Genomic DNA, 13,753 nt, shown 5'->3' with positions numbered 1-13,753 from the left:
CCTATCCCGACCTCCTATCCCGACCTCCTATCCCGACCTCCTATCTCAACCTCCTATCTCAACCTCCTATCCTGACCTCCTATCCCATCTTCCTATCCCGTCCTCCTATCTTGACCTCCTATCTCGACCTCCTATCACGACCTCCTATCCCGACCTCCTATCCCGACCTCCTATTCTGTCCTCCTATCCCATCCTCCTATCTTGACCTCCTATCTTGAGCTCCTATCCCATCCTCCTATCTCGAGCTCCTATCCCGACCTCCTATCCTGACCTCATATCTCAACCTCCTATCCCGACCTCCTATCTCAACCTCCTATCCCGTCCTCCTATCCCGACCTTCTATCCCGTCCTCCTATCTCAACCCCCTATCCTGTCCTCCTATCTCTACCTCTTATCCCAACCTCTTATCCCAACCTCCTATCCCGACCTCCTATCTTGTCCTCCTATCCCATCCTCCTATCCCGTCCTCCTATCCCGTCCTCCTATCCCGACCTCCTGTCCCGACCTCCTATCCCGACCTCCTATCTCGACCTCTTATCCCGTCCTCCTATCCTGTCCTCCTATTTTCACCTCATATCCGGTCCTCATATCCCGACCTCCTAACTCGACCTCCTATCCCGACCATCCCGTCCTCCTATCTTGACCTCCTATCTTGACCTCCTATCTCGACCTCCCATCCCGTCCTCATATTCCGACCTGAAATATGTGTACCAGGTATTGAAATATCTCCAGCCGTACAGAAGTTATGTGAGAACATACATTTCCCATTGACTGCATGGGACTTTAAACAAAACCCCCGACCCTCACAAATGGGGGTAGTTAAGCGTTAAATTAACTATCCTATATTTTAAGTGGACATATAAGTAACATGTGACCAAGTATTATCGAAATATCTCCAGCCGTTTGGAAGTTATGCAGTAACATATATTTCCCATAGACTTGTATAGGACTTTAAACATAAACCCCGCCCGTGGCAAATGGGGGTGAGTAAGGGTTAAATCACCTATCCTATGTTTGTTGTAGACATATAAGTAACATGTGTGCCATGTTTCATGTTAATATCTTTAGCAGTTTGAAGTTTTTGTGGAACATACATACATACACACACACACACACACACACACACACACACACACACACACGTTGAGTTTTATATATATATAGATTTGTGTTATTCACTGTCTATGTAGAGCATGAATCAACACCATTGTGTACACCTAGACGTGCTTTAACAATAAATGAGCATTGGAAAATAGGCTCTTTTCTTGAACTCTGATATAAGAGCACCAATACATCTACTGCATACCCTGGCTATTGTATTAAACAATTGCCACACCACATTATTCTAGAAGCTCCCTATGATAAAGCTACAGTATATTTATTGCTTATGATACATTGGAGGATGAAAAATGTATCCCTATGTTAGCATTTTAGTCTGGGGCATGCAGGTTTTAAGCATACCTGTCAGATCCCACAAAAAACTATTATACAGGGTGGGCTATTTATATGGATACACCTTAATAAAATGGGAATGGTTGGTGATATTAACTTCCTGTTTGTGGCACATTAGTATATGTAAGGGGGGGGGACTTTTCAATATGGGTGGTGACCATGGCGGCCATTTTGAAGTCGGCCATTTTGAATCCAACTTTTGTTTTTTCAATAGGAAGAGGGTCATGTGACACATCAAACTTATTGGGAATTTCACAAGAAAAACAATGATGTGCTTGGTTTTAACGTAACTTTATTCTTTCATGAGTTATTTACAATTTTCTGACCACTTATAAAATGTGTTCAATTTGCTGCCCATTGTGTTGGATTGTCAATGCAACCCTCTTCTCCCACTCTTCACACACTGATAGCAACACTGCAGGAGAAATGCTAGCACAGGCTTCCAGTATCCGTAGTTTCAGGTGCTGCACATCTCGTATCTTCACAGCATAGACAATTGCCTTCAGATGACCTCAAAGATAAAAGTCTAAGGGCTTCAGATCGGGAGACCTTGGGGGCCATTCAACTGGCCCACAATGACCAATCCACTTTCCAGGAAACTGTTCATCTAGGAATGCTCGGACATTGAACACATTTTATAAGTGGTCAGAAACTTGTAAATAACTCAAAGAATAAAGTTACGTTAAAACCAAGCACATCATTGTTTTTCTTGTGAAATTCCCAATAAGTTTGATGTGTCACATGACCCTCTTCCTATTGAAAAAACAAAAGTTAGATTCAAAATGGCCAACTTCAAAATGGCCGCCATGGTCACCACCCATCTTGAAAAGTTTCCCCCCTCACATATACTAATGTGCCACAAACAGGAAGTTAATATCACCAACCATTCCCATTTTATTAAGGTGTATCCATATAAATGGCTCACCCTGTATGTTACTCGGTACCTCATCCTGATCCTGTACTTTACTAAAAAATAGCATATTACAGCTATTCAATGTCTTTTCCATATTGTCAAAGGGAGGGGGTGTCCCTCTCTTGCCTGCACTGTGATGACTCTTCCCACCTCACTCTGCTGACTCACTGCTCTTGGGTGCTTGGCAGCCCTGCTCTGTAACCCTTATGCTGTACACATACACACACACGCACACACACACAATGCCTGTACTCTTCCAAAGACAATGGGCCTCATTTACTGAGAGTGTTGGGTTTTTACTAGTGGGAAAAGTTGTTTCGGACTAGCAGGATTCCTTTATATTTACTATTGGGAAAAGTCGGGAACATTTTTCGACTAGCTTTTTCTAGGTGGATATTTCCAGCCATTTACCCACAGGATTTTCTGTGAATTCAATAGTAAATCGGTCGGGTTGTGAAACTACGCCCCTTTTTCATCCGGCCACAACCCCTTTGTGACAGACCATGCCCCTTTTTTGGCTTTTCACAGTGCAATGTCGGGTTTGTCGGATTTTCCAGGTGCACACTGTAGCACACTGGCGCAGACCTGTCTCAGACACTCTGCACTAAAATAACCAGACAAAAACTGGTCGGTTTCACCTTAGTAAATGAGGCCCAATATGGTGAGTGTATAACTTACATCTTCCTTTGTTGTTCATGTGTGTCATCCTTAGGCAGTCCTGTAATGCTGGGACTTGTAGTTTTGGAATAGTTGGAGGTACAGTGCTTAGATAACTCTTTTTTTGCAGCAGTGTTGCCTTCAGCTGTGTGCCTACAGCATTTGCAAAACTACAATTTCCAGCATGCCCAGACATCCTTTGACTGCCCAGGCATGCTTGGAGTTTTGCAACAGCTGGAGGCACATGTTTGGTGAAATTCTTTTTTACAGCAGTGTTGCTTTGTCAATCAGCCATCTTGTGTCCATAACCCTTGGACACACTTATGCTGCTATGGGACTAATCAGTATCCCAGGAGGTAGAGGGACCCCTAGTGGTGGGATTTTCAAAGGCAGTTGAAATTTTTATAAACAAGGATATTAGAAAAACTATTGTTTTGCCAAGATGTACAACATATAAAAAGTTTTTATATCTGAAAGTGCCTATATAAGAAAGTAAATCACATATTGGCAAAATGGTAGGCAGCAAACTTTCACAGTTTTGCTTACCCCTACACTGCAGTGTACACATTCTAACATCCTACTACAGCTCATAAATGTACCATACAAACTTCTGCACACTCATACAGACTCAAGCAAGTAGACAGAGGTAGGTGCAGTAGATTGTTGGCCCTAATGGAGGAAACACGTGGCATTGTAATAAAATTCCCTTATCCTCACCCTAGTGTCAGCACCTCATTGATCCTGCCGGTTGTTGGGGAGTTTTCTTGGATTTCAGCTAATGGAGGAATGACAGGCTGGACTGATCAGTTTTTTGCAATAGCTAATACAGCTTCTCCACAAAAACTACCGTCAGCAAAATGTTTCTCCACTTATGCAGGTAAGATGCCACCCCAAGGCCGACACTGCTTGATTATAAATGTTATATACGTCTAAGTTACTAGGAAATTACCTGGTAAAATAGCCTTGTTGGTGTGGAAGTTATAGGAGTATTGTAGATAATAATACAGCTTCATAAGTTTATAATCTTTATATTATCACATATATCCTGTTTTGGAATTCAAGGGATTTATTCTGTGAAATTCAAAGTGTCCATATGGGCTACTATAAGAAAGAAAGTAACATCAACCTTGATGGGAATTTTCGGCCAGTAACATCCCTGATGGCCACTTCATGTTTTATTGAATTTTCTCCTTAGAGTCTACTTTTTGTGGTTTTATTTTCTATAACTACAGGAAATACACTGCATTCCCCTATAAATCTCCCCATTTTGTCACTATTCAGAATAATTATGTACGCTTTCTGCAAGAAAAGACTGTAACATAGCAGCATTAATGTCATATAAATTTTTAGAATAGCTTGAGATTGTGCAGATAGATTTCAGATGATAACACAATATTTTAAAGTGACCAAGACCATAAAATAAATTTCAGAATTCTGGCAATAGTATGAACAGTTTTTAGTGCTAGGAAAACTAAATACTTAAGACCGTAGGGTTGAACTTATTCCTTTACACGCAACATATATATTTTTGAGTTGTTTTTCTATTCCCAAGCAAAGACACATATATACTGTATAGTACCGGGGTCTCAAACTGGCGGCCCTCCAGATGTTGCAAAACTTCAACTCCCAGCATGCCTGGACATGCCTAGACAGCCATTTGCTGTAGCTAATGGCTGTGGGGAATGCTGGAAGTTGAAGTTTTGCAACATCTGGAGGGCCACCAGTTTGAGACCCCTGATATAGTATGCCCTATAATTTAACTATAATAAGACAAACTGAATGTTGGTCATAGGTAAGGCCTTAAAGTTGACCTGTCTTCACTTTAGACAACTTCTTTGTCCTTTCTTAAATAATTATATCCTCAAAGAAATAACAATTATGTGGGATTTTAATATTCTTTCTTTATTCTTGAATACTTATTAACCCTTTAAGGATCACAGGTTTTTTCATTTTTGCACTTTAGTATTTTCCACCTCACCTTCTAAAAATTAGAACGCTTTCAATTTTGCACCTACAGACCCATATGAGGGCTTACTTTTTGTGCCACCAATTGCACTTTGTAATGACATCAATCATTTCACCACATAATCTATTGCAAAACCAGAGAAAAACATATTTGTTGGGCAAAATTTGAAAAAAACACAATTTTGTAAATTTCGAGGGCATCCGATTCTACGCAGTTTACTTTTCAGTAAAAATGGCACTATATCTTTATTCTGTATGTCCGTACAGTTACAAGGATAGCTAATTTATTTATATTTTATTTATATTACTACTTAAAAAAATTATAACTACATGCACCAAAATTAGTATGTGTAAAATTGTCATCTTCTGACCCCTATAACTTTTTTATTTTTTTCATATACAGGAATGTATGAGGGCTCATTATTTGCACCTTGATCTGAAGTTTTTATCGCTACCATTTTTGTTTTCATGGGACTTTTTGATCATTGCTATTACCCGCGGGTCCTGGTTATTGATAACAACTGGGACCTGCGTGGTGTGAAGTTCTCTAAGCTCCTGAGCATGCCTCACATATTGGGAGCTAGCCATGGTCGTTAAGGGGTTAATACATTGACAATTGGATGTTACCATTCAAGTGTAACTGCCCATTTAGATGACTTTTCAGTGTAAGATGTCCTGTATATATGTATGAGAAGTAGACCTGTTTTTGGCTATTTTATAACTTGTATATGGTAATTTCCCCCATGGTTACCCCATGGGTTTAGCTCTATGTTGGCTTTCCCTGAGCTTCCATACCCTGCATGAACACAAAAAATATGGTATTCCTCTCTTCTTTCTCTCTACAGCAAACTCTCAGGCATAGTAGCAGCATTAAGGACATCATAGAGCAGCACCAAGCAGTAGATGCTGTCTAATGCTTGGATGTATAGGGGGAGGTATAAGCACTAGAAAGAGAAGTGCTCATGCTGCTGTACAGAACACTGATAAGTACTGTGCGCAGTAATGGAGGCCATATCTCCAGAAGGATACAGCTATTTTCGAGAGAGCGCAGAGAAGAGCTACTAAACTAGTACATGGATTGAAGGATAAAACTGTTCAGGAAAGGTTAAAGGACCTTAACATGTATAGCTTAGAAGAAAGAAGTGACAGAGGGGATATGATAGAAACTTTTATATACATAAATGGAATCAAAACGGTAAAGGAGGAGAGCATATTTAAATGAAGAAAAACTGCCACAAGAGGACATAGTTTTAAATTAGAAGTAATATGAGGAAGTATTACTTTACTGAAAGAGTAGTGGATGCATGGAATAGCCTTTCTGCAGAAGTGGTAGCTCCAAATACATTGAAGGAGTTTAAGCATGCATGGGATAAGCATAAAGCTATCCTTCATATAAGATAGAGATGGACATAAGGCTATACTTCATATAAGGTAGGGATAGGCATAAGGCTATCCTTCATATAAGGTAGGGACAAGGACGATTTCTAAGTTTTCAGAATATTGGGCAGACTAGATGAGCCAAATGGCTCTTATCTGCGGAAACATTCTATGTTTATGTCAGTCCAGATCTGGGGAGAGAAATATAGCCAGCAGCGTCACTGTATGTAATTCTACCTCTTCCTTTGCACTTCCTTAACCCCCCTTTTTGTTCTGTTTGGTATAGTACAGGTTTAGGTCTGTATAACACAGTATTCTTACACACCTATAGATGCAAGCCTTGGGGTTGATGCAAGAGAGTTGACAGAAACAATGTAGTCTGGATATCAGCCAAGTGGATTTGATTTTTTTAATGAAGAAGTAAGGTATGTAATTATAGTTATTATTAAAATATCAATGAAAAACTAGCTAAAAGAATAGAAAAACTGAAATGCTACAAAAATATTAATTTCCGTGTAACAGATTCTATAGTAGGACACAAGGGTTAAAAAATTGCTACATTATCAAACAGTAAAGACTAACATCTGAATATATATATATATATATATATATATATACACAATATTTTTAATAATAACGTTGAAAAAAGACACATGTCTATCAAGTTTAACCAAGGGAGGAAGATGTAACATCCACAGACAAACAGAAACATGGGATTTGTGGGTCTTCTGTTAATAGTTTTTAATATGTATTACATAAGTTATTAGCATTTTCTAGAAGTAAAACTTATTCATCACATACCTCTCTACCATCCTGTATCCACATCTTTTAGGTACAAAAATCATGACAGTTATGGCGCTTCAGTGGTCTGCAGGTAAGTGGTTGTGAAAATGTTGTGAAACTCAAGTACATGCAAGCATGCTGTAAACAAAGGCTAAGCCGGGCACTGGTGCCCACCATGACATTAGCTACTCCTCCTGGGCAGAACACATGGGTAGAGCCTAAATCATCACCACAAACACCTTACTACATCCTCTTCAACATAACAATTCAGTCCTGCCCCCTTCTTGTGACTTACACAACCACGTTGCGGTCATTCCAGTCGGAATAAAGAAAGTAGCTGCTTGGTTGCAGCCGACAATAAGCTGCGGAAAATAAGGAAAAGCAAGAAGTGGATTCAAAAGGAATAGGAGATATAAGGAAATGCGTAATACTTTTACTTCTGCTGAATCCATTCTGGTCTTCCATTTTGAAAATCTGTATCATTTATGCAGCATGTAGTCCTACCCTATGACGGTGTGAACAGTAGTGGGAGAATACTGAATACCTGAAAAAAGGGGCTAGGTGTGCTTGGGAGTAACTAGGGGGCATGGTAATCCCTCTTTGCTCTCAGAAAAAGTTTGGAGGTATGTCCCCATGTAATAAAATATGATACAGTTTTCTAATACTCAGTTTTCCAGATCTCTGCTTCTAACTAGTCACTCTCTAGCTGCATGGTTCCTATAACTGCACCATAACAAGATCCCATGGTGTGACCAGGACAAAGTTACTTCTACAATGGGTAACAAACTAAGGTCCTAAAAATAATGAGCAATATATACTTTAGAATATTACATAACCTTCCATTGTATAATAACTAAGCTTTATTTTTATATTTATATATGTATAAATGTTATTGAATTCTACTTGACTTAGTGTTGCTAAAACAGCTAATGGTTTATTCCATAGGATAAAGTACATTATCCATGTGTCCTTCTCAGTCTTTCCTCATGGCTTAATATTAATCAAAATATTTGTAACCAAAGGACTAGCTTATTAAAACAAATCACAAAGTTGCAATGCTCTGTCAGGAGATGTACTGTATATGCTATTTGTGTCTTTGTGTGGCCCCCGGTGGTTGGAATGTAAATTGCAGCCTGTTGCTGGTTCTGCTAGCATGTTGCATGTCGGATTGATATTGTATTATAAGAAAATAAAGTCTTTAAAGAGATTTTCCAGGCAGCATGCATTTAATATATCTGCCTAAGGAGGGGGTAATGTCCCAGAACCGGAATGTGCCACACAGCAGGGATCGGAACACTGTAATACCTGAGGAAGTGTGGGAGCAAGGAAGGAAGGTGTTCTTTGTTTTATTACCCACTACAGAGGAAATATATAAAATACAATCTGTCTGGATAATCCCTTTAGACTGGATAAGACTTCAATTTCTCATAATATAAATTCAATCTAACATACAAAATGTATCTTTGTTTTAGCCATTGTAGTTTGCATTTCTGCCTTTATTTAGTATATTGGCTTCCTGTCTTTGTTAGATTGTAACCTTTTGTATCCTGACCTTTGTCATGGACCTCGTACAGTTCTTGCTTATTGTTTTGACCATGTTGCCCCTGCACTTTAGTCAGTATAGGGACTGACACCAAGTTGTAGAGCCCTTACATAGGGTGGCTAAGTAAGTAGGCAGGTAAAGGGGTTCTGGGATAAGCTCAGGGCCCACTCTTCCCTGCTCTACGTGACAATCCATGACAGTTTATCTGACAAAGCATTGCCTAGACAGCATATATCACAGGTGTGCTGTCTCTGAATGTAGTATTCTTATTCACAGACAGCAAGCAGAGATCATGGCAATGGTGAAGAATTGAAGCACAGTATAAACGATTAAGTTGTAGAACTGTTCAATTGTACAGTGTATATGGTTCATTTGTATAAAAAGGATAAGCCCTGTAACCACAGGGTGTCTGTACATGCATTTAGACTTCTTATGCTTCATTGTGATTATTCTGCTGTTAGCATTATCAAATGGTATGATAGCAAGTTATTACTTTACTGTAGTCCTATATAAACATATATACTATTATAGATCAAATAAATCAGGATAATCACTCAGTCTATGAAAAGTAAGCAACATTTATCTCATGTGAAAACTGTCTTTATATATAGAACATATGACATCACAAAACCAGTAAGTGCAGCGAATAGAACAATCACTCCTATTCTCCACTGTGGTTAATTTTATGTCCAGATTTACTGGAGTAATGCAAATACTGTATGTAGCTTAAAATCACTGCTTCAACCCCCCCCCCCTCCCTTTTTCTTAATGTAAATATTGTAATTGCACAAGAGAATAATGTTTAGGTTTAGCTGCAACAAATTCATTCAGATGATGCAAAACGATAGGAGTCACTAAAATCCCCTTTGGCATCTTGTTCAGCTCTGTGCAGTCATATTTACATACCGCTATGTGGAGTGTTATCCACACTTTGTATGTGACTACAGATACCAAAGCTCTCACTAGAAATGCTCACTGATGTACTTTATACTTTAAACTGCAGAGGGCACCAAAACCTTTCTTTCCAGAACACGAATAGATGTGTTATTTGTCCAATCTGGAGATCTGTCACTTATCTTTACTTCAATTTCACTGACACAGAATAATGACATTACAATGACAAGCAAAGAAAACAAAATCTATTAGCAGGCAGAAAAACCAACACTGCTTTGTTAAATCTCCAGTATAGTTTGCTGCCATACATGGGGGCTACTATATGCAAACACATTTATAGAAAGAAAGAAGGAAGGGAGAAAGAAAGAAAGAAAGAAAGAAAGAAGGAAGGGAAAAAGAAAGAAAGAAGGGAGAAAGAAAGAAAGAGAAAGAAATAACAAAAGAAAGAAAGAGAAAGATAGATAGATAGGAGATGATAGATAGATAGATAGATAGATAGATAGATAGACACTGTATTCATCGGCATATAACATGCACTTTTTAAACGAAATAATTATGCAGGAACCATACCTGCATGTTATACACCGATAAATCATTCGGGTCCACAGAAGCCGCCGCTAGTCACTGTTTTAAAGTGGATTTTAAACAAGCACCCGGTGCCGCTGCTACTTTGAATCAGTGAATATCGGCAGCTATGGGGACTGACGAGTGACGTCCCTGACACCACTCAGAGGAGCCAAGAGGGGACATCACTCATCAGTGCTTCACTGACCTCACAGCCCCACTTAGCCCGCTGTCTGAACCTGAGCCAGCCGAAGCGCATCTGGCGACACAGGCCAGGTAAAAGGGGGGGAAAAACGGCGAAGCAGTCAAAGGGGGAGAAAGATGACACAGGGGGCAAACAGAGTGGTGAAAGATGGCACAGGGGAGCAAACATGGGTCGGGGGATGGCACAGGGGAGAAAACAGAGGGGGAGAGATGGCATGGGAGAGCAAACAGAGGGGGTAAAGATGGCTGGAGGGGCAGATAGGGATAGGGGAGATGGCACGGGGGAGCAGACGGACAGGGAAAAGATGGCACGGGGGAGCAGACAGAGGGGGGAAAGATGTGGCACGGGGGGGATCAGAGGGGGAAGGGAATGAGGTGGCACGCAAAGAGAATGATGTGTTACAGAGGGGATCAATGAGGGGAAAATGATGTGCTACCGGGGGAATCAGAGTTGGGGAAATGATGTGGCATTTAGAGCTTCCAAGTCATTCATGTATTTTTAACTAAAATGTCCTTGAAAAAATGAGGCTGCGTATTATATGCCGGTGCAATGGTGCATGTTATTCGCCGATAAAAACGGTAGATATGAGATAGATAGATATGAGATAGTTCATATATTGATAGGTAGACTGACAGACAGACAGACAGACAGTTAGACAGAGAATATGTGATATGACATACCAGTTATCTACACATACGTACATACAGCTATGTTAGCATATGAACTGTGCAAAAAAAATTTAATTAGAGAAGAAATTTGTATGGACTGAATGCTTATTTAAAGGAAACCAGAATGTGAAGTCCAGTCCTGAGGCATCATGTTATATTATAAAACGCCTACAGACTGGACTGTGTTTTCAATTTGACAGGTTCCCTTTAAAGAAACATAGCGGTCTTTTTAGCCATGGTCCTTGGCATCAGTTCTTAAAACGTTACTGTCATTCAGAGAAAACTTTTGACATATTGTCCAAACATGTCAAAAGTTTAGATCGCACTGGGTGAAATACATGTGATCCTTTTTTTTTTTTTTTTTTTCTTTTTTTTGTTTTTTTTGGGGAAGAAATTAACTCTGCTTTCTAATTCTGGATAACATACCCCTTTTATACTATCATAGGATCACTGAATAATGCTATCAAACACAAGCTAAATAATACTGTCAGGAATACAGTGACTATAAAGCAAAATCATCCTATTTTCAAAAGATTTGCTTTCCTTCCCCCCCTCCCCCCCCCTGTTAATAAAGAAGGGAGCAAACTGCAGCATAGTATAGATCACATGGCTAGAGTATGACACGAGACCAGTCTTATACAGCAGCCATATTAATAAATGCTTAATGGTGACAACTAATGTAGTCTACAATTGACCAGTTAAGATGAGACTGTTATGGAAGCTGGTCTGAAAGAGAAATATGGGATCAACAATAGAAATATTTATTATTATCTGTAGCATTGCCACTAAGAGTATAATAGGGAGGAATGGAAACTTCAAGTCAATACCTACAGTATCTCTCAAAAGTGAGTACACCCCTCACAGTTTTGTAAATAAATGACCCTCTGCTACAACATAAAGGAGGGGGTGCACAGCCTGTATAACAGTGTTTAATGTTGTGTCCCCTCAAAATAATTCAACACACAGTCAATAATGTGTAAACCTTGGCAAGAAAGTAAGTGCACCCCTCAGCGGAAATGTCCAAATTGGGTCCTAAGTGTAAATATTTTGTATGGCCGCCAACATTTTCCAGCACTGTCTTAAGCCTCTTGGCTTTACACTAGAGTCCTCTTCCACTCCTCCATGATGATATCACTGAGCTGGTGGATGTTAGAGAGCGTGCACTCCCCCACCTTCCATTTGAGGATGCCCCAGAAATGCTCAATAGGGTGTGAGATACATTCTCTGGGCACTGTTTCTCTCCATCATTTATTTGGATATTCTACGTACTATTTATCTACATCTATCTTTTATGACAAGTATATTATGAGTATTATATTTGGACACAATATGGCACCATCTGGTTTTCTGCATCCACTGTACATCTGGACACTATAATGTACTATTTCATTTTACACATTTTTATTTGGGTTCTATATATGTAATCACTGGCCAGGATACTGCTTTCTCTGGACAATATACTTTATCTAAATGGCCAGCATATGGTACAGTTTAGTTGATGTATGGAACCATCTTGACACTGTATTAACAGTTGAAAATATCTGGGCATTGTATGTATTCTTTGGGTACCCTGTTGCAATTTTATCTGTTTACATATTACAATATGGGACAATACAAGACAATATACATATATATATATATATATATATATATATATATATATATATATATATAAGCACTATATGAAGCTATTAACTGCAGAGTATATAGACAACTGCATATCTTACCCAGGGTGATATGTGGTCAATAGTGCTAATTTAAATGGCTCCACAAAAGATCCAAAGGATCCAAAGATCAAATTGCCAATAAACAAGTGTTTGCGTATCCATCAGTTGATTTGCTGTGCCTAATACAGCAGCCGATTATCAGAAAAGAGTGTACCTAGGAATGTGCCTGATAATTGGCCCATGTAATAGAGCCTTTAGTCATAAGTGTGCACATGTATTCTTGTATATTGTGATTGTACTGTATAGAGTCCGTGGTAGGAACTAATAAAAGCACTATGTATCCTAAGTAATGGGTTTAATGACATGAATGGGTCCATATGAATAAAACAGACCTCTCTCTTATAATTATAAATTTAAGACTATGTTTAGCACATAGAATTAAATGGGTTTGGCAGGGGCAGGCTGTGGTATACCTAGAATCCAATTTTTACGGGTTGCTGACGTATCCCACCTTGTCATAGCGTTTGCTCACTTATAGCATCTACACTGTGGATTTGATTCTTTGTTCAGACATTTAGTTATATTAATTTACACAGCATCAAGTTTAAGGCATCCAGTCCGCATCATATACACTATGTTTGAAAAAAAATGTTATCAAGCAAAAGGCAACATAGAGGGCCTGTAACTGCAGTTCACTTTGGAAATAACATAAAAGCCTCACATTATCCATAAGAAAATTGGTATTGGAATTAATGTTTTATTCTTATACCTAAATCATGAGTATCAGGGCAGTTATTAATGGCTTCCTTCTGCCCCACCATAGAGTATAAGGAGAAATCCATTAGTCAAGGCCAGTTGGGCAAGGAGAAACCATTGGGGACTTCCCTGATCACAATTGACTTAGCATTAAAGTGATAACTGGTTACCTTTAAAGGGAACCTGTCACTACCTATATAATGAGTGGTGACACACAATAGAGGTTAATATCACATGCCCTACCATGCTTGGATGTCTGCTGGTACACCTAAAATTGTGGAGAAAACAACTTTCACACGCAATATGTAA

At 39.2% G+C, this 13,753-nt stretch overlaps 1 protein-coding gene across 7 annotated transcripts in view; it reads right to left on the bottom strand.

Moving 5' to 3' along the window:
* The window catches only part of AUTS2 (activator of transcription and developmental regulator AUTS2), a 1,469,010-nt gene that overhangs the window by 1,100,774 nt on the left and 354,483 nt on the right, over nucleotides 1-13,753 (bottom strand). The gene's annotated exons all lie outside the window — the stretch shown is intronic.

This window comes from Hyla sarda, chromosome 2 (assembly GCF_029499605.1).
Source record: "Hyla sarda isolate aHylSar1 chromosome 2, aHylSar1.hap1, whole genome shotgun sequence".
Classification (NCBI taxonomy): domain Eukaryota; kingdom Metazoa; phylum Chordata; class Amphibia; order Anura; family Hylidae; genus Hyla; species Hyla sarda.
The sequence above is the reverse complement of the archived record's forward strand: the minus strand, read 5'-3'. Positions and strand labels throughout refer to the sequence as shown.